This window comes from Phocoena sinus, chromosome 12 (genome assembly GCF_008692025.1).
Source record: "Phocoena sinus isolate mPhoSin1 chromosome 12, mPhoSin1.pri, whole genome shotgun sequence".
Taxonomy (NCBI): Eukaryota; Metazoa; Chordata; class Mammalia; order Artiodactyla; family Phocoenidae; genus Phocoena; species Phocoena sinus.
In genome coordinates this window covers 29,709,947-29,735,312 of record NC_045774.1, presented here as the reverse complement: position 1 = coordinate 29,735,312, position 25,366 = coordinate 29,709,947, and the positions used below count along the sequence as shown (strand labels likewise).

At 37.2% G+C, this 25,366-nt stretch overlaps 1 protein-coding gene and 1 non-coding gene across 8 annotated transcripts in view; both read left to right on the top strand.

The window, feature by feature from the left end:
• EYA4 (EYA transcriptional coactivator and phosphatase 4) overlaps positions 1–25,366 on the top strand; it is a 262,387-nt gene that overhangs the window by 109,328 nt on the left and 127,693 nt on the right. The window lies entirely within an intron of this gene.
• Positions 24,331–24,469, top strand: LOC116763838. The gene has a single exon (XR_004352650.1). It is a non-coding gene; the product is annotated as a U8 small nucleolar RNA (small nucleolar RNA).

Below are 25,366 nucleotides of genomic sequence, written 5' to 3'. Positions count from 1 at the left end.
CTTTCAGGCAAGTGGTATGTAAAATAGTTCTGTAATGTTTAAAGTTTCCTGGGAATGAACCTCTGTCCTAAGCTTACGTATAATGGCTTTTTCTCAATGGTTGCTATATTAGGATCTTTAATAAGATCTCTTAAGAGCTTTGTGTCATTATTTATGTTCTAAGGTTAAGTTTTTTATATTGAAAAATCTTTTTTACATTTATGTGCTTCAAGAATTCAGGATCTTGAAGGTAAAAACAAAATTAATTAATTAAGGGCATGCTTTTGTTTGAAAAGTAATTCTCAATAGGGTTACATGATATGGTTACACATTGTCTTAGTTCAGGCTGCCAAAACAAATACCATAGACTGGTGGCCTAAACAACAGAAATTTGTTTCTCATAGTTCTTAAGGCTGGAAAGTCCAAGATCAAGGTACCAGCATGGTTGGTGCTGGTGACAGCTCTCTTCCTGACTTGTAGAGGGCCACCTTCTTCCTGTGTCCTCATTTGGTGGAGAGAGAGAGACAGCAAGCTCTCTGGTGTCTCTTCTTGTAAGAGCACTAACCCCATCATAAGGGCCCTGCCCTCATGACCTCATCTAACCCTAATCACCTTACAAAAAGCCCATCTCCGGGTACCATCACATTGATTGGAGGTTGGGCTTCAGCATATGAATTTCGGGGAGATACAGACATTTAGTCCATAACACATATGATCAGCTTTAAAGTCAAGAGTCCCTTGTTTACAGTTTTTCACTTGAAGGGAATAACGTGAATTATTGAAACTGGCGTATTTTACTCAAGTCGTATTAATGCACATTTTGATGGTTGTTACGATGATGTTAGGGAAGTAAATCAGTGTTTGACCATAACTATCGATGGTACTTTCCCTAAAAGTTACTGATTTTTTTTTCTGAGGTTATTGATTATTGTTCTTGGCTGTTATTAAGAAAGTTAGGCAGAGTATAGGAGAAGTTGACTGCTCATAAGGTGATGGTGATGTCCGCTCAGTTACAGATTTAGAAACGATGGCTACTGTCATGAAGCCAGCTATTTTGGTATTACAGGGACCAAACAAGATCATGAATGTGAAAGAGTTTTGAGAATGAGCTTACTGAAGATTAGTCTACTATTAGCTTTCAAAGTATCAAAGCATTATTCAGTATAAGGAGGGAGTAAAGAGTATTGGTAAAACCTGTGAGTTTTTTTAAATGCAAGAGCTTCTATCATATTATGGCATCATAATAACTAATAGGAAGATATGTAATAAGGAAATTGTACATACCTATATAGTAATCATCTTAAATATCTATTATAACTAATGTGTAAGGAGTAGTTTAGGAAAAATGAATTCAAACTTAGGTAGCAGTTCTTCTGTCAGTTGAACACAATTATTTATTTAAACCATGAATCTGGGCTCCTGTTGCTATTTGCATTCATGATTCATGATAAACTTGGTTAAGAATAGCTATATATGTCTAAAATTAAATTGGCTATTTTTCCTGTATATTTACAGTTATAATTGCAGTATATTTAATGGCCCTAAAGGGGTCTTGACTTTATTCTTGACTTTTTCTCTTTTGGTTAACCTGAGCCTTTCTGAACTGAGGCAACCCTATTTTAAGAGTTTACTTCCTATTATAGTAAGAGCAGAAACAATAGTTTGTATTTTTCTTACAAAATCTATTTTGCAGAAATATCTGAATGTGGTTAAAGTAGTAAAAGGAATTTTATAAAGGTAAGTTTTTTAAAACTCTAATTAAATGATTGTACCTGATCTAATTGTAAGATCATTTTTGAACTGCAGAAATCATTTGGAAAACTTCCTAAAATATCTTTCCACTCTCACACCATACATTTCAGAATTTGACATAAATCCAAACACTCCCATTTCCAGGTCATGTCAAAAAGTCTAAACTGTTTGTTTTGCAGTAGCTTTCAAAGACCTGGAGTCCATTATCCAGAAGCAGTTGTTTCCTTATTAACACTTAATTTCTTTTAGAATGTATTCACAAAAAAGGTGTGCTTCATCACTAGGGTTGTTTGTTTTGTAATTAAGAGGAGGGGTATAGTGGTCTTTTGATAGGTTTGCTTGCGGGCACGGATTTCATATTATGCTAATTCTTATTGTTTGGGGAACAGTAATTATATATAATTATATATTCATATATTTTATTTGGAACAATAATTATGTAAATGTTATATATTTTTTACATATGTTTCATTAGGACCAGTTTACCTAAAGTATTACTAAGTCTTGCTACTACATAATATTTTCCTTTCAATATGGTTTGAATTAAAGCAATTGTTAAAGGTAAAGCAAACCCTCGAGTGAACCCCACTGATAACTTCACAGCTTCTGTTGACTTTTATTTAAGTTCTTACTTCAACACTGCAAAACTCACTTACCTGAAACTCATTTGATAGTAAGAAACCAAAATGTTCTTACTCAACCCTCTGATCAGAGCCTTCTCTTTATTTATTATTATTATTATATTTTGCGGTACGCGGGCCTCTCACCGCTGCGGCCCCTCCCGCTGCGGAGCGCAGGCCCAGCAACCATGGCTCACGGGCCCAGCTGCTCTGCGGCACGTGGGATCCTGCCGGACCGGACCGGGGCACGAACCTGTGTCCCCTGCATCGGCAGGCGGACTCTCAACCACTGCGCCACCAGGGAAGCCCCAGAGCCTTCTCTTTAAAGCAGAGGTATCATAATGTACTGGACTTGTAGCAAAGGATCTGAATTTGAATTTCAACTATCAAGTATTATTTTTGTTATCATGAGGAAGTTGCTAAATATATGAATTTTTGATTATTTTCCTCTGTAAAATTGAGATTATAACTATCTCACAGGATCAAATAAGAAAATGAATAGGTGAATCTAAAAAAACTCTCTTTTTTTGGACTGGAAAATGCGTCTATAGCATCATACTTTTCCCATACAAAACTCATAGTGAAAAAGAATCACCCATTTTTTGTTGGGTTTTTCAGGTAATCTAGGTTTTACCCATTTAAAGTACCGAACCTTTTTTCTAGTTGAACTATTTTGACTGAGCATTTTTCTAAAAATTATTTCATATGTATTTGTTTGTTAAGATGCATGGCTAGTATTACCTTATATTTACATATTCATCAAGATCATTAGCAAAAATTTGACGGGTGTTACTCTGTACCAGGCACTCTGCTAGACTGTATATAAACTAATGGAAAAACAGACATAAGTCCATTTTTCAGAGTTTGAACTAATAGGGAGACAGGCATTAGGTAAAAACAAACAAATAAATGCATAAAAATCATGATAAGTTTTAAGAAGGAAAACCAGAGGGCTCTACAAGAAAGAAGAGGGGAGAACTACTTTAGATTGGGTGATCAAGAAAGGTGTCTCTGAGAGAGTGAAATTTAAGCTGGGATCTTAAGGATGAGAAACAGCTAGGCTTACAGAATGTGGGGGAAAGCATTCCAGGCCCTGGACACATGGATGGGTAGCCTTGGTAGAAAAAGGGCCTTTTTTGTTTTTCGGAAACTGACAGAAACCCATGGTGGCTGGAACACAGTGACATGCAGAAGAATTGCCTGACATAGATATAGAGTCCTGTACATTTTAGAAAGCACAATATAAAAAATAGCTTATAGCAACCAGTTGAGATATATAACATTGTTTTTTGTTTGACAAAAGCAAACACTGAAGGTTAAGGAGGGTGACTTGCCCAAGGTTACCTTGTTAGTAGGTTTGGTGAGAACACCAGTCTCTGATACCTAGTCCTGAGCTGTTTCTCCTGTGAAAATTTCCTGGCTGAACGTTTTCATACTTTCCCAATGGCCAAGGTCATCATTTGGCAGCCAAGGTTATCATTTTGCAGCCAGTTAATGAATGGAAACAATAAAGGACAGTTGGAGTACGGAAGGCCGGTTACCCTTATATAAAGGTCTTTTGGATTCTTGCATTTGAATGATTTTGTTTTCTCTGTGTTGGGTTACTCCCCAGTTAATGTCAGCTATTCATTCCCTTTTCTATTTTTGAGGAGCTGCAGACATGAAAATTAGTATAGTTAGTTTCTTAGGCATGTGTAAAGTAATAGTGAATAGCTTCTGAGTAAGAGCCTATTGGACTGTCTTATTAATATAGTCCAAGAACTCAGGTGTGTGCACTTTGATATTATTTCTGACTGTTCAGAAGTCAAGTTTGTTTGGCCTTTGTTTGGGTCTTCTTCTGATGAAGTTTTGAGGGTTCCGTATAGCTGAGGCATTCCTGGTGTTTGGGAATGAAACTGTGTATCTCCCAATACGTTTTGTCTCAATAGTCCAGGCAGTGATGTATAATTATTCTTAATTGTAAAATGGATTTTACTTTGGAAATATTTGCCTATAAAATAAAACACATTCCTCTGTAGCAAAAGGCAGCATGTTTACTGCCCATTATAAAAAAATTGGGTTCCCTAAGCTCAGAGTAGTTTTGCTGTAATGCAGCCCCATAGCACGTGCAGATGTCGTGTCACTGTGAGAATTGGAACTCAGCAACGGTCACAAAGAAATGCTGATATTCTGGCTTCAGCTATTGCTGTGAGTAATGAGGTCCTTTATCTCTGACCCAGAAGTCTCCTGTATCCTGCCAGCATATGTGAAATTGTAACACGTTAACTTGTTGGCATGTAAATAAGGTAAAACCTCAGACCCTTCGCATTCTTGGCAGTTTTAATCATGAGGTTAAGATGCTGAAAAAGACATGGCTTTCTGGGAGAGAAAGGATGAGGAGGATCTCATGGACCAGTCGATAGGATTTGATGGAAATTCATGGACAACATTAGTGAACATGTTGACCAACTTGTTTGGTCAGTTTGGGAATAAATGGTTTTCCATTTTATTGTCTTTTAATGAGGATGAATTGGGGAGGTGGTTGTAATCCAAGTACCCGGAAGTAGGTTCAGAGTTATCTGTCTGAAACGTACCCTGGTTGTTGCTAACCCTATTCCAGGCATGGAGAATTCCTTGCCAATCTGGGGGTCAGTGTCAGATCCACCCCACTGTGACAAGTAATACAATGATCCGTCCTGGTCTGAAGGAATGTTCTGACCCTCTCTAAACAACAGTTATAATTTCACACCCTAAGCAGGAATGGAGGGACATTTGAAACCATTATGGGTAGAAACTAGACAAATGGCTAGGACTTTGACTGGTTCACTTGGAAGATGAAGGTGTGGGGTGTATAATACTTGTTAAGGAAGAATAGCAATAGTTGGTCTATTTTACGGCTTAGCCTCTCCTGCTGTCTGTCATACAATCTTAGATTTGCTAGGAGACAACAGTTCTTGCAGTGGCTGGGCTGCTGTAAGGGAGCTTTGTCTCTGAAACAAAATATGTTCATGGAAAACCATAGATGAGGTATTGACTAGTTTTGGGGCTCTTATTGCCCTGGAATGCTGACAAAGATGATCTATTGGAAAATGAGAAACTGACCCAAAGAAATTGAGGCAAATTCTTGCAGTTATCCTCTCTGCCTTGGAAAACTCCTGTAATTCTTATGTTGAAACAGGGATAGAATGTTAGAGGTGTTATAATAATAGGGCAGTAAATGCCTTCCATGAAAAAGGACGCCTTAAAACAATCCTTGTGGTGCAGATCAAGCCCTAGTCAACCAAAGGGACAAATACCATAGCCACAGCCAGAGTTGTTATGGCTACTAAGTCTCGGGATTCCCCAAGCTGAAATAGATGATGTCAGTGATGGTGATCTTGCTGCCCAATACGGAATATTGCATGGACTGAAAGCATTAGAAGTTCATTTGACTGAGCTCTAAGCCAGCTGCCAATCAAAACTGAAAGTAAATGCACCTTGTTTACTAGCATGGAGCTGTTCTCTCCCTCTGTGCGCCTAGATCTCTCCCTCCCCCTCTATCCCAAATTAAGCTTCTTTAAGGAGAAAGATGGTTAGGGATGAGGCTGTCTTGGAGGAGGACCAAAAATCTTATGCATCCATCCAAATGGTGTGTAAAATGTATGTAATACGCTGGGAAACTCTGGAGAGGGAGGAACTTCAACTTTTCTGGGCATGTTAGATAGAAGTACTCAATTTTTACCCATCCCATGGAGTAAAGAGGTACCTGAATTTAGCGAACGTGGCTTGAGCAGGATTTACAATGGGGGAAGGAAGCTAACAGATCTTGTGAGTGGGGCACATTGGTCAATTCAGTGTATCATTGTTATAGCTTCCACTACTGAATTTTACATGACTATACTGTGAATGCTTGTAAGATCCAGAGGGGTTCTCCTGATCTGAAAGAGCTGCATATAGAGAAGTGCTAGTACCTTTGGAGCCCCACAATCCTAATGACTTCTTTTGAGCTTCAAGTTTCTATGACTTTGCTGATCGAAGCTTCTGGCAAAAGAGGCAACCTCCACCCAGAGGTACCACTTGGGGTTCTGGACTCATCATATCCCTGACTTTGATACCAGGTACACTCCTTTGAGTCAAACTGAATGCCTCAGCTTGATATTCCCATTTTGGAGTGGATCAACTCATACTCAATGAATAGCGAGGTAGGAAAGGCCCAAGAAGCCTTGGTTGTCAAATGGAAGTAGTATACTGAGGAATGCCATTGATCTGACACCAACAGAATCTTAACTTCACGTGAAAAAGTGGCAGCTCTCCCTTTGGGGAAAACCTTATCCTCCTGATTCCCCGAAGATTCCCTTAAATACCTGAGCTTGGTTCACTGATGGATTAGCTAAATTGAAACCTAATGGTATATCCGCTGGACTGCTATGGTTGTTCAGTCTCACCATCAGCTATGTAGAAAAGTGGATATTGTCTCTGTTTGATGTGCAAAATTCAAGGCAGTTCTTACCGTGTTGGCCAATACTCCATTAATGAATCTTGTTATATAGTTATTTTAGCTGGGAAAGTTGCCAATGATTAGTTGTATGGTCTGCCACTTGAAAAACTGCCAACTGACAGATTAGAAAATCCTTTTTGGGGGCCACAAGCTGTGGACATGGTTAAGCTGTCAGGGCCATTCATGAAGACGCTTATGGTGAGGGCGTGTTCTCTGATGAGAACCAACTGGAATCAAGCTGGTTCAGTTTGCACCACCCAGATCGCCGCCATTGCTACCTAGGTTCATTATTGTCCTGGACAGGCAGCACAGCCAGGGTCACAGACTGGGCAGGAACTGAAGCACTCTGTGTTTCTGTTATAGAGATTATTGGCATGGAAGACTGATGACTCCTCTTAATAGTTGACCTGTTTGTCTCTGGGAGGGAAGACATATTTTATAGGGGTTTACCACTGCTGTTTCTAACAGATTGACTGCATTGTACCCCCTCTTGGGACTGTCAGTGGTGCCTCACAGCTGCTGACACTTTTTCAGGTTATGGTTTTGCTGGTCCATTCCAATCAGCCAACTCCAGCCGCACTGTTGGGGCCATTGAAATTAATCTAAATAAATCTGACAATGGTGTACCTTCTGTCACGGAAGCGAGGGCTGATAGGCAAGGTATTTAGTAGCGGTTTCACGCTCCCTATCATCCACAAACATTTTGTATTGTTGCACATTGGAACAGCCTCCTTAAAATCAACTCAAAAGATTTATAACTCTGCCTCCCTGATCTTCTGGTCCACATACATTAGTAAAACACTTCGGTTACTGAATCTTACTGGCCCCAGTAAGGGATCATCTCTTGGCTACTTCCTGGGTTATGGTCAAGATGAAAGGTGTGAGAGGTTATATCAAATTTTATATTTTGAAAAATTGGCATATTATCCTGACCATTTCTAGACATGATGAGTCTTTCTTTCCCCTGAAAGCTACTGTAGACAGCCTGTTAGGTAAACCCTCTAGGTGGCAGCCTGGTTAAAGGGGAAGCAGAGGATTCAAGCTTACTGTGGTTCAGTCACTTGAATTTTCTTGTTGGATTGAGTCATCCTCGATTATAATGCTATCGATCACTTGATGGAGTAAACTGCTTGCTAGAGTCCCCCTAGAGTGGATCTTGTGGGTCAAAGTGGGGAACATATGGGCCTCTGTACGTTTTCTAAAAACGGCTTTGGCCTCTTGCTCTTGACCTTTCAGGATGAGAGATCTGTGTGTGCCAGTAAAAAGTGATTGGAGAGGGCTTCCCTGGTGGTGCAGTGGTTGAGAGTCCGCCTGCCGATGCAGGGGACACGGGTTCGTGCCCTGGTACGGGAAGATCCCACATGCCGCGGAGCGGCTAGACCCGTGAGCCATGGCCGCTGAGCCTGTGCGTCCGGAGCCTGTGCTCCCCAATGGGAGAGGCCAAAACAGTGAGAGGCCCGTGTACCGCAAAAAAAAAAAATAATAAAAGTTTTTAAAAAATAAAAAATGATTGGAGAAAGGTGGTGAAATTGTAGTGACTGGAACATGACACATGATTTTGTGGGGATGGAGGAAGAGCAATGACTCTGAGGCTGTGGGTAGAAAACTTTAGGTCTGGGAGGTGCAGTAGTTGGAAGGACATTAATGATTTTTTGTTTTTCAGAGTCACCTTTAGCATCTTCCTCTTGGAGGAAAATGCTTTAGCATGGCAGTCCCATCTGTTAGAAGCACCTTCAAGTTAGCTGACTCCTGGCTCTGCTATCCCCCTGCCAGACATCTCTGACATGTTTGGAACACCATTTCCCTTAAATTTACCAACAAGTCTATCATAACAGCAGAAGGTGGCCCAGCCCCACCTCTCATTCAAAAAGCCTCTGAACACCTTTGATGTCTTCCCCATCATTCCCATAGCTGTTACTCATTCATTTCATAGAGCAAGCAAATGCCACTTGTTAATGGTATGAACAAACAGAGATCGAACTGACTAGTTTGCAAAACAAGACTAGGCTCAATCATTGGAGCTGCACTGGGAACCGTCAGGCCCACCAACTGACCTAGAAGCCACATTGGAGGCACCATGTACCTGTGCCTCCCGGACCAATGCCATTCCCACTTGTGGGGTACCATCAAATGTAAAAGCCACTTTCTTTCTGGTGGCTCAGTATGCATCTTGGAACTGTACTTGTCATTTAGATGACTTTTATGTTAGGGTTGACATAGAGACATTCAAATGTTTAAGGATTATAGATCATATATCATCAAATGTGGAACTCCATCCAAAATGAAGCCACCCTTGGTCACTCGGGAGTTTCATGGAGAGGTATTGACTTATTACTTATGTGTGCCCTGTGGGACATTATCTCTGTCTCCAGTTAGAAGAGACGATATGAAATTTGTTCCTGATTTTAGCTGGTGTGATCAGTGACACGAGCTTAGTCCTGGAATGCATTCAGAGAAGACTCAACTCACTGGCCAGCTCATTGTGGATAACAGAATTGTCCAAGAGTTCCTCTTGTGAGGCACATTGGTATATATAGACCAAGTAGAAAGGTTGATACAGAAACTTAAGGATAAAGCCACCTGGTTGACTTTGATTGTTTCTGAGATTTGTTCTGCTAATTTGGTCTAGTGCTCCGGGAGGCATGGTTCTTCAAGTTGGCCTAATCTTGCTGCTCAGATGCGTTTAGATGCAGAGTTTGAGGAAATGGAGGACCCAATGATTCTGGTTTCTGGATTTATTTATATGGAAAATATGGGACAGTAAAAATAGACTTGGTGAAAAAGAATTATAATAGAGCCTAACACTGGACATGTTAAATTTTGATATGGCTGTGAGATATTTATATAGAGATGTAAATTAGGAGAAAGCAAGAGTTTAGGACTTAGAGGATGGATCTTAGGAGGTGATGAAAATTTGGGAATCTACAACATATGGATAGTATTTAAGACATGAGAATAGATGAGAGGGAGTGTGGAATTTGAGTGGTTTCGGGCAGATCATGCATTTTGCCAATAGCCTCACCTCCGTTTGACCCACTTCACTCCTTCAAATTACCCACTTGGCTTCTGAATGTATTTGAGTTTGTCAGCCTTATCGGAAAAAGAAGGAAAAAGATTAAACAAACGATGACTATAATTACTGCATCGATTACTAGGTGGTATTTGTTATACAAGGCCATGGACATAATTTGCTAAATGTTTATTTAAAAATAGGCTCTTAGGTTTTGAATTTTATATTTTTTATATTCTAATATAGATACCACATCAGTAACCTGGCTAAGGAGGCTGCTGTAGTTTGCGGTGGCTGTTTAATTTTGATTCCATGTGGCCTTTTTCAAACCAGCAATTTGGGAGCTTATTGTACACACAGAAATTTTAAATTGTTTTTCTCTCCATTCTCCGTGGTTTTTCAGTTGTTGTCAGAATTATATGATTGCACTTTTGGTGTTCCTTTGTCCCCTCATGTTGGCTCTGTTTTATCTCTTAATTTCTAATATCCTTCCTAGGGATTTTTCACAAAGCTGTCTTATAATTAATTAGGCCATTAGGAAAAGTGGCGGGATATGCTATAAAAGAGCCTGTGGGTATCTTATAACTCTGAAGAGGGTGGGTGCTTGATAGATTACTAGACAGTGTACAAAAGAGGAGATGACGCCACTAAGCGGGGAGGACATGAAGAGCAGGGGTCGCAGAAGCAACCAACCTGTGTAAGAGTTTATGGAGGGTGGGTGGTCAAGGATGCACCCCATGAAACTGCAGTAACTGATTTATTTTCTCGATTTAAAAAAATTGTGTGATTTCTACCTAACCTTAGGGTTGTCATGATTGAATAAACTTAATCTTGATTTGCATGTTGCTTGGAAAGATACTCCTGCATTTAAGAAATAACAGTGGAGCACGGACACCATGCAAGTCACTGCTGTAATGTACCGGCTGCCAGCCATTCATAATAGCTTCACTTTTATCAGAATGTGGGACAGGCCCTCATTGATAGTACTTACATCACTGCAAGGTAGAATTGAAGGACTAAATAGAGGTTTTGGAGGTCAAGGTGCCATTTTCAGTATTTAAAAAAAAATTGTTTTTTGAAGTATAGTTGATTTACAATATAGTGTAAGTTTAAGGTGTACAGCACAGTGATTCAGTTATATATATTTTATACATAGTAGTATGTATATGTTAATCCCAGTATCCTAATTTATCCCTACCCCCCACCCCCCTTTCCCCTTTGGTAACCATAAGTTTGTTTTCTGTATCTGTATATTATGTATTTATTACTTTGTATTTTAATACATATGGGAAACCAAACATTTACTCATAATAAGGCTCTCCTGGCTTTTAAAAACATCTAATACCTTTGATTTTGGCTATTTTATTAACTCATTTGTACCTGGAGTGTATGTCATAATAATTAGCAACATTGATTGACAGCTATAATGCCTGATTTTAAGCATGGGTAATGAAAGCAATTATAGGTAAATAAAATCTATTTTGTGGATGGAGTCTTCAAAGTATGTGGTTTGCATTGAAAAAATAAGTACTATACCACTGACACTCTGAGGTGGAAACCTTTATTTCACAGGAGGGGAAGGAAACAAATGCTCAGAAAGAACGGTTTATCTATTTGTTCCAGGTCACATAATTAATTGGTGGCAGTACATTGGGGCTAGAAGGGCATCCCGACAATCTTTGTCCATAAAATGTTATTAAAAAACCATCAGTGTAATTTTCCTACTTAGTCATAACGGTCTAAAGTAAAAGTTTGCATTTACTTTTATGATCCAAGGAACATTTTGATGCCCTAATGTAAGCTGAGATAAAGATTACATTTCTCAGAAAAGTTTTATTTATCTGTACTCTTTAAGAGTTGAAACTACAAATGGCATTTCTTTTATTTTCTTTTTTAACATCTTTATTGGAGTATAATTGCTTTACAATGTTGTGTTAGTTTCTGCTGTATAACAGAGTGAATCCGCTGTATGTATACATATATCCCCATATCCCCTCCCCCTTGCATCTCCCTCCCACCCTCCCTATTCCACCCATGGCATTTATTTTCATGTTTATATTTTCCTTATCCCAAAGTTTTCACCACATGTGGCTCATTGCCCTCCCCCCACTTCCCAGCTCCCAACTGAGACTGGGAAAGAAAATTACCATACAGCCAACTTTCTTTAATTTATGAACTGATTTTGTCCTCCTCAGGGTTTTGGGTATGGTTTGTTCAGCCTCTGTTGTAATAGGGACAGACATAGATTTTTACTTCCAAGAATGTTTCTTGAGCTCCTAAGAGTTTAGAAAATATTGAATAATTTATAATCCCTTTAAAAAGTAGCCAGTTCGGAAGCATATTCTGTTGAACTTAACAACTCTGATGTATACCACAATACTCAAGGAGCTCTAATTAAAATGATTCAGCTGCAAAGAAGACGTTGCTTTTAGTGATCCTAACCATACAAAGATCAAAGAACTGAATCTGTCAAAAGTGGGTTCTCTAAAATAATGAATCAACCATTTTATTAACTCTTATAGACCCAGGCAGCTCTCTGTCAAGTAAGTATTGGAGTGGCATCAAAACCTGGGCTAACGTGTGCTGTGGGTGGGATATGGACCCTTATCCAGTTTCTCAGCAGCAACATCCGTGGCCAGTACTGTGGGGAGATAGCGCCGTCTTCAGTCCCTAAGGGCACTGGGGTTTCTTGTAGTGCAGCCCAGACCTGAAATAGGTAATGGCTCCTCACTTAGCTCCACCCTCGAAAATGAAAATGACTTCAAGAAACATTTGTGCTACAAATTACTCAGAATGAAGTATTGAATCCTTGGCTGTAGGTCTTTATTTTGAACGCTTTGCCTCACTGTATCAAAGAGTCACACTGTAGAGACCAAGAAAAATGAAAGAAAAAGAAACCATCCCAGAATTACACAGACAAATTGGAGGCAGTAATTCCCATAATGCCTGTAAATGCTAAATTGAAATATTGTTGGAGGAACTTATGAAATGAGCTTAGCTTTTTTTTTTTTTTTGAGACCTGTGAGACATATTTAAAAGGGCTAGATGGGGAAAGTTGCATAATATTGTTTTCTCAAAAGAAAACAATTCTTTTTTATAAACCTTTAGAAAAAAACGGGAACCTCAATGCCGGAGAATAGACTTATTTGCATTACCCTTATCTCTTGAATTTAGCTCTTCTTGTTTCCTTTTCATTTCATTAGAACTTAACATATGTCTTCTTTTGAAAACACAAAAGGCTTTATTTTATAAAATATTTTACATAAAATGATAACCTCTGTGTGAGCATGTCTAATTGTGTCCATCCCTTCCTTTACCTCAAATAAAAATACATTAAAAATGGATGAAATACAAATGCCTGTAATTATCCTTCCATTTTGTCAGCATGCACATGTGTATGCCTAGGGGAAGAAGAAAAGTTTGTGCTGAATGGAGAGACGTAATAATGAAAGTGAAATCTTACAAGCTTTCTGCCTCAACCAAAAACAAAAAACATAAAGTGTTGGTTGGGACTTTAAATGAATACCAATCCTCATTTAATCTCCATTTAAATGAGTACCAGTTCTTAACTTGCCATGAGGTATTTCTCCTGCAGAAATGTTTCACTTCAAAAGAAACTCAAGTAAAATTTGCTTTTAGAAAATTTAATGCAGGGATTTAAACTCTTCGAGTAGCTACACCAATGGGTTATGAAGGTGTTCCCATGATAGCAGGTTGACAGCCTAGGAATCAGGATAAATGCTTTAGATCCCAGTGAAAGACAGGAGCTGTTGATGGGGGTGACCTCTGACGACAAGTCATCTTACTATAAACAGAAAGGCGTGGAAAGCCATTGGTCAGAGCCAAGAGTGTTTACTCTCCTGGTCTCCTCCTAGTTAACCTAAATAACTGCACTGCTTCTAGAGCCTGCAGGTTCACGGCAGAGCTAGGTGTTTTTAAGGCTACCTGGATGTTGGTTCGAGACTATAAACCGTGCAGACTGTTCTGTAATCCTTGAACCGGGTTTCATCCTTGCTCACACTGGAGAGTGGAATTTATTGGCTGTTGAACTTCACACATACACACAAAACTTCCTTCCAAATAAAACTGGAATTAGTTTCAGGTTTTTGGACTTTGGATGAGGTAAGTTGTATTTAGCTTCTGATGGAGGCATTATAACTATTGTGTTGTGTAGAAAGTCATTTAAGTATAAGCAGTTCTATCTCAGAGAAAAAATATTAGGTAAAATAAATTTGGATTTTTCTCAGTTTTAGCACAGGATGAGAGAAGAAATATGTACATAAAAATTGAGTGAGTAGGTCATTAAGTGAATAGGTCATTAAGAGAAAATCCCTAGTCTGCCCATGCTGAAACTTTTAAATACATTTTGTCTTTACTTCATAAAATTGAACCTCTGTAATTACCTTATGTTAATGCTGGGAGAAATGCAGGTGATCCATTAATTGATAATTAATAGATTAGCTTTCATTAGAAAGTTTTAATAGTTGACTTTGAGGGGTTTTCCCTTATAATAAGGTGCATGCTGCAGTGTTTTAACAATTAATACCAGCCATTTATATGAAAGGCTTTTTTTTCTGGATAATTTTATTTTGAAATTTTGTGCCGAATTTGGGTTTTTCATTAGATTTCAAAATGTAGTCATCACAATGATGTGTTTTATATTTTTTGTGAGAACAAATATTTCCCTCTATTTATGGAACTTTCTTTTCTTCCCAAAACTATGATTGTAAGTTTAATTTTAACTTCTTAATGATACCTTAAGCTTCCAGCTGGTTTTTACCTTCATTTGGATGTGCACTTGAGCACGTGCTTTGATTTAAAACCTTGACGTGGAAGCCTTTGGAATGCTTTGGTTTAAATTACTTAAACATATTTTTTTATCTTTGAATCCCTTTTTATCTTTGAATGAAGAAAGAGTGTGAATTGGTGTTTTGCTTCATCAAGGGACTAAGCTGTGGGTGAATTGCCACAATAATTACCGTATCTTAAAGATTTCTTTCATTCAAGACAACTGAGGAAGGCTTTGCTTTGTTGGTACTGTTTTATTATTCTTGTGAGAAAAGCATAATTCTGGAGGAGAAAATGTCTTCTAAGTGTCTGATTTACTACCAGAGTTAGATTGTTTAGGGAACCTGTTTGAAGAAAAGGAGGATGAATTATCACAGCCAATAAGTTTTCCAGTTTGGTTACCAGGGTCTACTGAGCATCAGTCAGCGCTATCCAGTTTCCTGCTCCTTTCCTTAGTTGCGGTTACTGTTTTCTGGAATCCTGTGTAATTGGATAATGATGTTGCACTACCTTATTTTGCTTTTTGCCTGTTGGTTTGCTCTCTCACCCAACCTTTCCTAAACTAGTAAAATACTACTTATCAAAATAGCAACAAAAGCAAATACTAATAATCATACAATGTGTTGTTATAACTTCTTAGGGAGAGGGAGAGAGGGAGGGAGAGAGGAAGAGAGAGAAAAAGAAAGAGAGAGACCAATTTTTAAAATCTCTACTTTGATTTCTCTCTTTCCTCCTCCAAGTTCTTTACGAGTTACTGTTGTTAGAATTTTTGAAACTGTATGATCTGACTTTTTGAACTCAGCCACCCGCAGAAGGAAGGTCGCTGTGTGTGTCAGGGGCAGTCTCACATTTTGCTTTGGGGAAATACTATAAGCCAATTTCGAAGGTAATGCAGCTGTTGAAGAAATACAAAAGCCAGATGACTTCATAAGTGTGTAGTGAGGAAACCACGATAAATTGTCCTTAGAACCCGCTCTCAGAAAGCCGTTTTAATTGAGGTCAAAGAGGAAAAAATTGTAAGTATATCTCAATTATTTATTAGGTTTACCTAGAATGAGACCTTCACGACAGATAAACCTAATTTATAGCTCCTTTACTCTTTAACCCTTGAGTTTAACCACTGTGGGGATCTATTTTACATTGAGACTGCAGAGGGTACTTCATTCTTTATGATAGACACGTATTTAGGGTCACAGAAATTTTGAAATTACCTGACTAAATTTCACTTCCATCTAAAGAATCAAATTGTACATTTTAAAAGGCTTGCAATAAATTGCTTAGTTTTTACCTGGAGTTACACAGTTAATGGAACTATTTTTTCTGACCACAAATTTGTATGTGTGAAATATGTTTCACATGGAACTATTTTGTCTTTTGCCCTGAGCTTACAGGTAATTCAAAATGTTACTTTAATTTGATAGAAAATCTACTCGATCTACTCAAAACATAATTTGTGTTTTTCTAGTGTGTAAATTATGCCACAGAGTCTGTGTTTTATTAACTCTGCTAATGAAGAATTTCATTTTAGGATTAAAACCTGAGGAAAGGTGATTTATAAGCTTCTTACAACGATGGTTATGCAAGATGGACTTCATATAAAACTACTTTAGAATAGATTTTGAAACTCAAAATGTTGCTAGAATGTCTTTTAAAAATCAAATTAAAATGCAGTATGCTACAAATACATTTTTGCTTATTGGGTATAGTTTAATTTAAAAAATAAAGAACAGGATGCCAGAATTGTCCCAGGATTGTCTCTTTAAAAGTTGCTATTTTAATGGAAGATCAACAATTTAAAATTTACAAAATTTGAAAATATAGCTGTCCATTTATACTTGTTTTATCAGCACGCTGTGCCAGAAATATTTATATCCTATGTAAATTCATATTCAGATCAATCTACAGGTATATGTTGTTCAATTTAAAATTGTCTTTAACGTTTTATTGTTTACATTCTACCTGTCAATTTGTTTTTAAAGTTAAAGACTTTCTCAGTTTTCCTTACTAGTTATTGTGATACCTTTGGGCACATTAGGAGAGTTTTCAAATATTCGTTGAAAATATTTTTTAAAGTTTACATATATGTATTCAAACCTAAGAGAGATTTTAACGGAAACTTTTACTAAAATTCAACAATTATGTATTAATAAACCAGATTATCTCTATATTGATTACTGTTCAAATTGAAAAGGTTAGTTATCAATTGTACCTAGTGCACAAATGATATCAGGTGCACTAGAATATGTTACACAAAGACTGATATCTGTACTTTAAAACAAATGATAGCTAGTCTACGCCTGTGGCCAAATTCTTTTGAAGTTTCATGATTAAGATGAGCTGAATTAGTTAAGTGGTAGAGGGCTGTGTAGTCTAGGGGCCAGTTGTGCTTGGCAGGTCATGATAAATGGGGAAGTTTTTCTTAACCTTGTGGCCAAAACATTCCAATATCTTAAAAAGGAAAAAGAAAACAAGCATATAAAAAACATTGTCAGAAACATTAGCAAGATTTCTCTATTTAGGGGAATAGGATCAATTCTTAAGATTATTTTTAAAGCGTTGTTTGTGTGAATTCATATATCTTCACTTGAATGGAGGGAAATCTAAAGCTAAAGATTTTCATATTGAATACTGGTGGATTTATTCTTTCCTGGTCAGTGAGAACGTGTACAGTAAAGTCAGCAATTTCAATTTAACTGCAATGGATTCTACCAAATCAACATTATGCTCATTAAGTATTTAGTTCTTAGTTTAGAATTGCACATTCCATTTTCCTTTTTGTTGTTTTAATATTATCTATCTTGTGACACCCAGAATTGCAAAGATACATGTTCAAAAGTATAAAGAGACCTATACATACATAGGTAGCTATCTCTTATAGTTTATAGTGCACATTTGTGAGAAAAAAAAATCATTTTAACACTTATCTGTCATATTTATGCCAAGTATCATGGCAATCTAGTCTCGTTTCCAGGCTTAGGAGGGGACCAACTTTCATTTGAACTGTAACATGATATGTTAAGGCATCTTATGGTTACTTTTGTGGCATTTTAAGTACTGTATTACTTTTGATATAGTCCCTGGTGGGTAGTAATGAAAAAACATACTGTTAGAAAGAGTTTGAAATTTTCCTGAATGTTTTATACAGTATATATGGAGTTTATGGCAGGTGACAAAAGACTATGGCATAACTAAGGAGAAAATGTACTCCAGAATTTTAAAAGCTCATGTGGCTTGACATTTGATTTAATACATATATACTGTACATGAACAATTATGCTTTGTCTCCCTCAGTCATTGTTACTAAGTTGCTTTTTAAATATTTTCAACCTTGCAATGAACTCTCAAATAATTTGAACCCTATTGTGACAGTTGTAGTTGATGAAGAGTTATAGCCTATAGGATTTTTTTACCTTTAAAATATAATTCCTCCCCAGTGTGTAATTTTATATAACCTCCCTCCCCCAAACCTGGGTCCTGGAAGGCTCCTGCATTAAAGGCCAGAAATCAAGTAAGATCTTGCCATGACAGTCCAATACTAGAGGGGTAAAATAATTTCCACTTCAGGTTTTTGGTGGTGGCTTTGTTTTTATTAACCCTCTAATCCCACTATTATGAGCGTCTTATGTGTTGTTTTTTGTTTACAGTTGCAGTTAATAACAGAATATTCAATTGTATCTTTATACCTTGTCTATGAATAGCATTTAAAGAAGGGTTATGGCAATTTTCCTTTGGACCGAAGTAGATGCAGTAGAGTTCTCGCACACTTTTATAATAAGTAAGTGGTACCTTGGGCTTTTGGAAACCTATACTTAGTATTGCAGGGAGAAGCTCGAGTAAGCAATGATAAAAACATCGAAGAGGGATATAATAAGAAAAGGGAGGAGTAAAGAAACTTCCCTAACTCCATGAAAAGAATTTCAGAAATGTGTGAATTATAGAGCCGCAAGATTTTTGTTTCTAAGGAAGAATGACACATTATAACAATAGTTCTATTAGATTAGTTGGTAATTAGATTTTCACAAAGTCTGTCTCCAAAACTTTAATTTTTTGACCACCATTTGGCAAAATGGTATTTTTTGAAAAAACTCTCAATTTGTATGAACATATTAAAACAGAGGTGTCTTTTTTAAAACTCTGTGTGAAAACCTTTGTGTTCCAAAGATTCATTTTTCATGCACTGAGTTTTTAGAAGTCAAGAACTGAATTGTAACATACCTAAAAAATGTAAAATAAGTCTCGTTGAGAAATGTGGAGATGTTTTCATAGAAGCCAGTTTAGATAGTATAAATTTGTATGGGAGAATAGCAGAATAGCAATTCTATGCTGATCTCCTCAACACAAATTATATTTACTTGGCTGCACAAATAATCGTAGTTATCACATTAAAGTGTACCTCCTGTGGTAAGTTCTAAAGTGGTATTAACTTGCAAATATTATATTTAGAAAATGAACATATATTTTCTTTCACTAATCTAAGTAAATAAACACTAGAATAATTTTCGGCAAAAGCCTCTATTGCAAAAAATATATGTTTACTTGAGTATGCCAAGTGTTATTATTTTGACTCAATTTTAAAATTAATTCATATACCTACTTTTATATTTTCTTAGTTATGTTACTGTGTGCATCCTGAAGTAAAATAGAAAGGGACATCGTTTAATTCATATTTATTTAATGCTGTTAATTAGAGAACAGGATGTTCAGGGGGAAGCACATCAAACTCTGAGCTTGGTTCAACTAATTGAAAAAATTAAATGTGTTAAAAAGGCCATCTAATGGAGATGTAGGAATTGAGAGGATAACTTACATTTCTAGAATAAAGCTGGAATAATTATAAGAAAAACTTTTAAGTTCCATTACATAATTAAAAATTCAAATATGACCAAATTCTAAGTATTAGAAAATATGAAAAAAATGGCACATAACAATTTATACCTCTGTCTCTTTTTTTTTTACTAAATTAGAACCTAATGGTAACTAAAGTTAGGTACCCATTCTGCTTTATCAGCAATTATTTATAATAATTTATCTAACCCAGTCATAAACACATTTTATAAAGTGTGTACTAATACAAGACTCTAGGCATTGATACACTACAGTATTTGTATAAATATTATTTACTGAGTCGTGTACATTTTGTAGTATTCACACTTGAAATACAATCAGAGCTGACAATTATTGTTAACATTAATTTTGTATCACTTTCTATATTCCAGAGTATTGCATGCAATAACCTACAATATAATTTGTATTGGAGGAAAGAATTTTATTTTTATATCTATATTTTATCCATTGTTTTCCTTAAACAGTAATGCATTCAAATCTATTTTTTATTAGATTCTCTACAGAGTTCAGTGAAGAAATAAAAATTGTCTTATATACCACCCACAAAAATATGTATAAGTTATTCATTACATCAGCAAATTTTCATTTATAAAGTTTTTATCTTGGATTTATAGTATCAGGATTTATCTTTCATTATCACTGTATAGTATGCTCTAAGGCCTAATCGCTAAAGTTCACTTCAAAACAAAATAAAGTTACAAAAGAGGTCTTTTTAAAATGTCTTCTTCCATTATTCCATCCTTTACGTTTTTTATGTATTTTTTTGGGCTGATTTGGGTCTTCGTTGCTGCATGCGGTCTTTTCTCTCATTGCGGCGAGCAGGGGCTACTCTTCATTGCAGCGCGCAGGCTTCTCATTGCAGTGGCTTCTCTTGTTGCACAGCACAGGCTCTAGGCGGCGGGCTTCAGTAGTTGTGGCACATGGGCTCAGTAGTTGTGGCTCACACGCTCTAGAGCACAGGCTCAGTAGTTGTGGCGAACGGGCTTAGTTGTTCTGCAGCATATGGGATCTTCCCGGACCAGGGCTTGAACCCGTGTCCCCTGCATTGGCAGGCGGACTCTCAACCACTGCGCCACCAGGGAAGCCCCCTACATTTTTTTATTATCGATAATGTTTCAGGATTTATAAACAGCAAGATTATAAAATAATTGGGATAATTGGTTCCAGCATTTTTAGAAGATGGTGGATGGGATAAAAGAAACTGGTTTTTCTTTGCAATTTTTTTTACAAGTTAATTCTGTTTTCCCTCAAAAGATTGTAAGCCTCTCAAAGTACCTAGTGTTATAAAATGTGAAAAAATTTAAGTTGATTTTTATACTTGAATATAATTGTCATAATGCAGGACATTCTAGAGATTATATTTTATGCATATATTTTCCAGACATTGGAAATATTCATTATTCTCAATACCACATCCCACATTCTTTATAATTGTTTTAAAAGTACAATTTATATTACTCATGTACATAACAGCCTAAAAAATTTGAAGAGTGAATGGTTTTGTGAAATAAGAACATCAGTTTTTTATACATGGCTAGCTAATGTAATATTGTTGACCAGTCTTTTCTAACCCCTTATTCTGCTTCATTTTCTCTTGGCAATCATTGCTGCTGACTTTATATTCGTTGCTTATCTGTTTACATTTTTATTTTATATCTCCTCCACTAAAATGCATGATCCATGCAGGCAGGTTTTTGTTCGTCTAAGTCAGCGCTGTTCAACAGAAATATAGTCCAAACCACTTGTGATTTTAGCTTTGTTAGAAAAGTAAAAAGAAGGGATTATAACCCAGTACACCTAAATATCATTTTATTTATGAGTATAAAAAATATTGAGATATTTTCCCTTTTTTGCATACTAAGTCTTTGAAATCCCATGTGCCTTTTACATTTCCAGCACATCTCAGTTTACACTTAACCACATTTCAAGTTCTAAATAGTCACAGTGTGTCTAGTGGCTACTTTGCTGGACTGTTCAGGTCTAGTTTATCGCCGTGCCTAGAAGGGCACCTCATATACCCCAAGGCATTCAGTAAAGCCTTGTTGAATGAGTGGATCCTGATACCTCAGACATACAACAACAGCAAAGACAGCAAAATGGACGCTGTTTTATGCATTAGACCATCTTTGCACTTGTTAGGGTGTTGGTACATGTTACTAGTGCTTGGTTAAAAAAAGGTTACTTCAGTAGTCTAATTTAAAAGATTTATTAGATGGTTAATATATTGCAAGAAATAACTAGTGGTGTCAAAAATTGTTCCTCAGAATGTTAGTTTCAACTCTTAATTTTAAAACAACCTGATAAAAGCAACTGGCAAATCTAGCATCGGAGAGAAAGGCTTGCTGTGGAGCATTCAGTTCTAATTCTGTCCCTGTTAGTGCTAGCTGTGTGACATTGCCAAGTTGTTTAACCTCTCTGAGCCTTGGTTTTCTCATTTATAGAAGGAGGATTTCATCCATCACTCCCGTCTTCATAGATTAAGTGATATTACATATATATAGTCCAGTACAATGAGTGGAAAAGAATACTTAATAAATGGCAGCAATTATCATTATTATGATATATTAAAAATTGAACTTTTAAATATTAAGGTGTTTTGATCTTCATTTTAAAAAGATTAGTTTATATGTTTATGAATTTTAGTTTTTTAACATTTACTTGTTAAAATGCCCTCAGAGATCAGGATTTAAAATTTACTACATAATTGCTGCAGATTAATCTTTCTAGTTCTCAGCATCATCATCTGTGAATTGGGATAAAAAGTAGTATCGGGCTTCCCTGGTGGCGTAGTGGTTGAGGGTCCGCCTGCCGATGCAGGGGACGCAGGTTCGTGCCCTGGTCTGGGAAGATCCCACATGCTGCGGAGCGGCTGGGCCCGTGAGCCATGGCCGCTGAGCTTGCACGTCCGGATCCTGCGCCCCGCAGCGGGAGAGGCCACAGCAGTGAGAGGCCCGCATACCGCAAAAAAAAAAAAAAAAAAAAAAGTATCTACCTAAGCATGTGCCTGGCATATGATAAACACTCCAATATTTTAGCTGTTGTTCATTCATTCAAAAATTTCAGTAGGGCTTCCCTGGTGGCGCAGTGGTTGAGAGTCCGCCTGCCGATGCAGGGAACACCGGTTCGTGCCCCGGTCCGGGAAGATACCACATGCCACGGAGCGGCTAGGCCCGTGAGCCATGGCCTCTGGGCCTGCGCGTCTGGAGCCTGCGCTCCGCAATGGGAGAGGCCACAACAGTGAGAGGCCCACGTACCACACACACAAAAAGCAAACAAACAAAAAAAATTCAGTGTTTGATGTTTGTATCTTCATTACATACTAATAGTTATTTTCTTGAAATAAACTCTTAATTCTTTTTCATCTTCCTTTGATTTTTTCATGTACTTTTATAACATTAAGGGTTAAAATTCACATTTTTGCCACCAATTAAATGCATTTAACATTATTTGTCTTTTTTCTCTTGGCATATTTTTGGCTCATTTCCTTGTGTGTCTTATGAAAACTAAGATTTGGATTTAAATTATGGGCATGAAATTCTGCCTTGTTTCTTGGCCTGCTTGTTTCAGCTTTATTCAAAACAAATTCAAAACTAAATTAGTGGTCATTAAAGACAAAATTCTACATATTTTGTAAGAATAGTGTTCCTTTAATAGTGTGTATATTTCAGCAGTCACTGTTTAATGAAGTATTGATCTCTCAAATGGGGCAGTGTGTTTAAATTTAGGTAAAACTGTCCATTTGGCTTCTAATTCTGTGATCAAGACACTGTGAACATACAAGTTTCTTTATTTAAAATTTTTATTTATTATTTTTTATTGTAGTAGAGTTGATTTACAATGGTGTGCCGATCTCTGCCATACAGCAAAGTGACTCAGTTATACACATACACATATTTTTATATTCTCGTCCATTATGGTTTATCACAGGGTATTGAATATATTTCCTGTGCTATACAGTAGGACCTTGTTGGTTATCCATTCTAAATGTAATAGTTTGCATCTACCAACCCCAAACTCCCACTCCATCCCATTCCCTCCCCGCACCCCCTTGGCAACCACATGTCTGTTCTCTATACCTATGAGTTTGTTTCTGTTTTGTAGATAGGTTCATTTGTGCCATATTTTATGATATAAGTGATATCATATGGTATTTGTCTTTCTGACTTACTTCACTAAGTATGATAATCTCTAGCTGCATCTATGTTGCTGCAAATGGCATTATTTCCTTCTGTTTTATGGCTGAGTAGTATTCCATTGTGTGTGTGTGCGTGTGCGTGTGCGTGTGTGTGTGTGTACACACACACCACATCTTCCTTATCCATTCACCTGTCAGTGGGATAAGTTGTTTCCATGTTTTGGCTATTGTGAAACAGTGTTACTATGAACATAGGGGTGCGTGTATCTTTCTGAATTATAGTTCCGTCTGGGTATATTCCCAGGAGTGGGATTACTGGATCATATGGTAATTCTATTTTTAGTTTTCTGCAGAACCTCCATACTGTTTTCCGTAGTGGCTGTACCAACTTACATTCCCACCAACCGTATAAAAGGGTTCCCTTTTCTCCACACCCTCTCCAGCATTTGTTATTTGTAGACTTTTTTAATGATGGCCATTCTGACTGGTGTAAGGTAGTACCTCGTTGTAGCTTTGATTTGCATTTCTCTAATAATTAGTGATGTTGAGCATCTTTTCAGGTGCCTATTGGCCATCTGTATGTCTTCTTTGGAGAAATGTCTATTTAGGTCTTCTGCCCATTTTTCGATTGGGTTGTTTGGTTTTTTGTTGTTGAGTTGTATGAGCTGTTTGTATATTTTGGAGATTAAGCCCTTGTCTCTCGCATCATTTGCAAATATTTTCTCCCATTCTGTAGGTTGTCTTTTCATCAGGTAGGTTAATTCTTACCTGTTCTTCTTTTTGGAAGTCAGAATAGAACATGATGATTGGAGCTTGCATGACTCGTGATTAACGTCTCTGCATAATCAGGACTTGCAAAACAAGTTTCTTAATGATCATCTAACTTTTCTCCATCAATTCAGAGGAAAGATGGGGTTTTGAAGTATTTTAAAGAAGGCATAAGTTAACTTTTTTTTTGATCTTTGGTATTACCAAAGTTTTTTCAAGGACAGATTAAAAGGTCAGATCATATTCTACTTTATACTTTGTTTCAATCAATAACAATAATCTGTCAATTCTGTCTTAGAAGTATCTATCAAAAACATCCTCTCAACTCTCCCCATGGCTCCTATCTTAATTCAGGCCTTCATCATCTCTCACTGATGGATTGAATGATTCACTTAGCGAACTAGTATTTGGGGACTCTCTTAATCCATTGGGGCTGCTATAACAAAATACTGCAGGTAGTTTATAAACAACAGAAATTTATTTCTCACCATTCTGGAGGCTGGGAAATGCAAGATGGAGGCTCCAGCATGGTTGTATGTGGTGACAGCCCACCTCCTGGTTTAGAGCCAGTGACTTTTTCTCACTGTGTCCTCACATGGTAGAAGGGCTAGGGAGCTCTGTGGGGTCTCATTTGTAAGAGCATTAATCCCATTTGTAGAGCCTTCATTTTCATGATCTAAGCACCTCCCAAAGGCCCCACTCCCTAATTCTGGGGAGTGAGGATTATACATATGAATTCTGAAGGGGTACAAACATTCATACCATAGCAAGGAGCGTCTATTCAAGGCTAGGGATTAGTGATATACAAGATCAATGCCATGTCTGCTTTCATGGAATGTATACTTTCTCTCTTGCTGCATTAGGCTCTTATCTGTCTCTCAGTCCTCAGCCTGTCCCCTTCCACACTAACTCTTGCACATCTCTACCCAGTCTGTTTCTTAAAATCCTTCATTGATCTTCATTGTCCAAAGATTAAATTCCAAATTCTTTACCATTTATAAGGTCTTCATAAT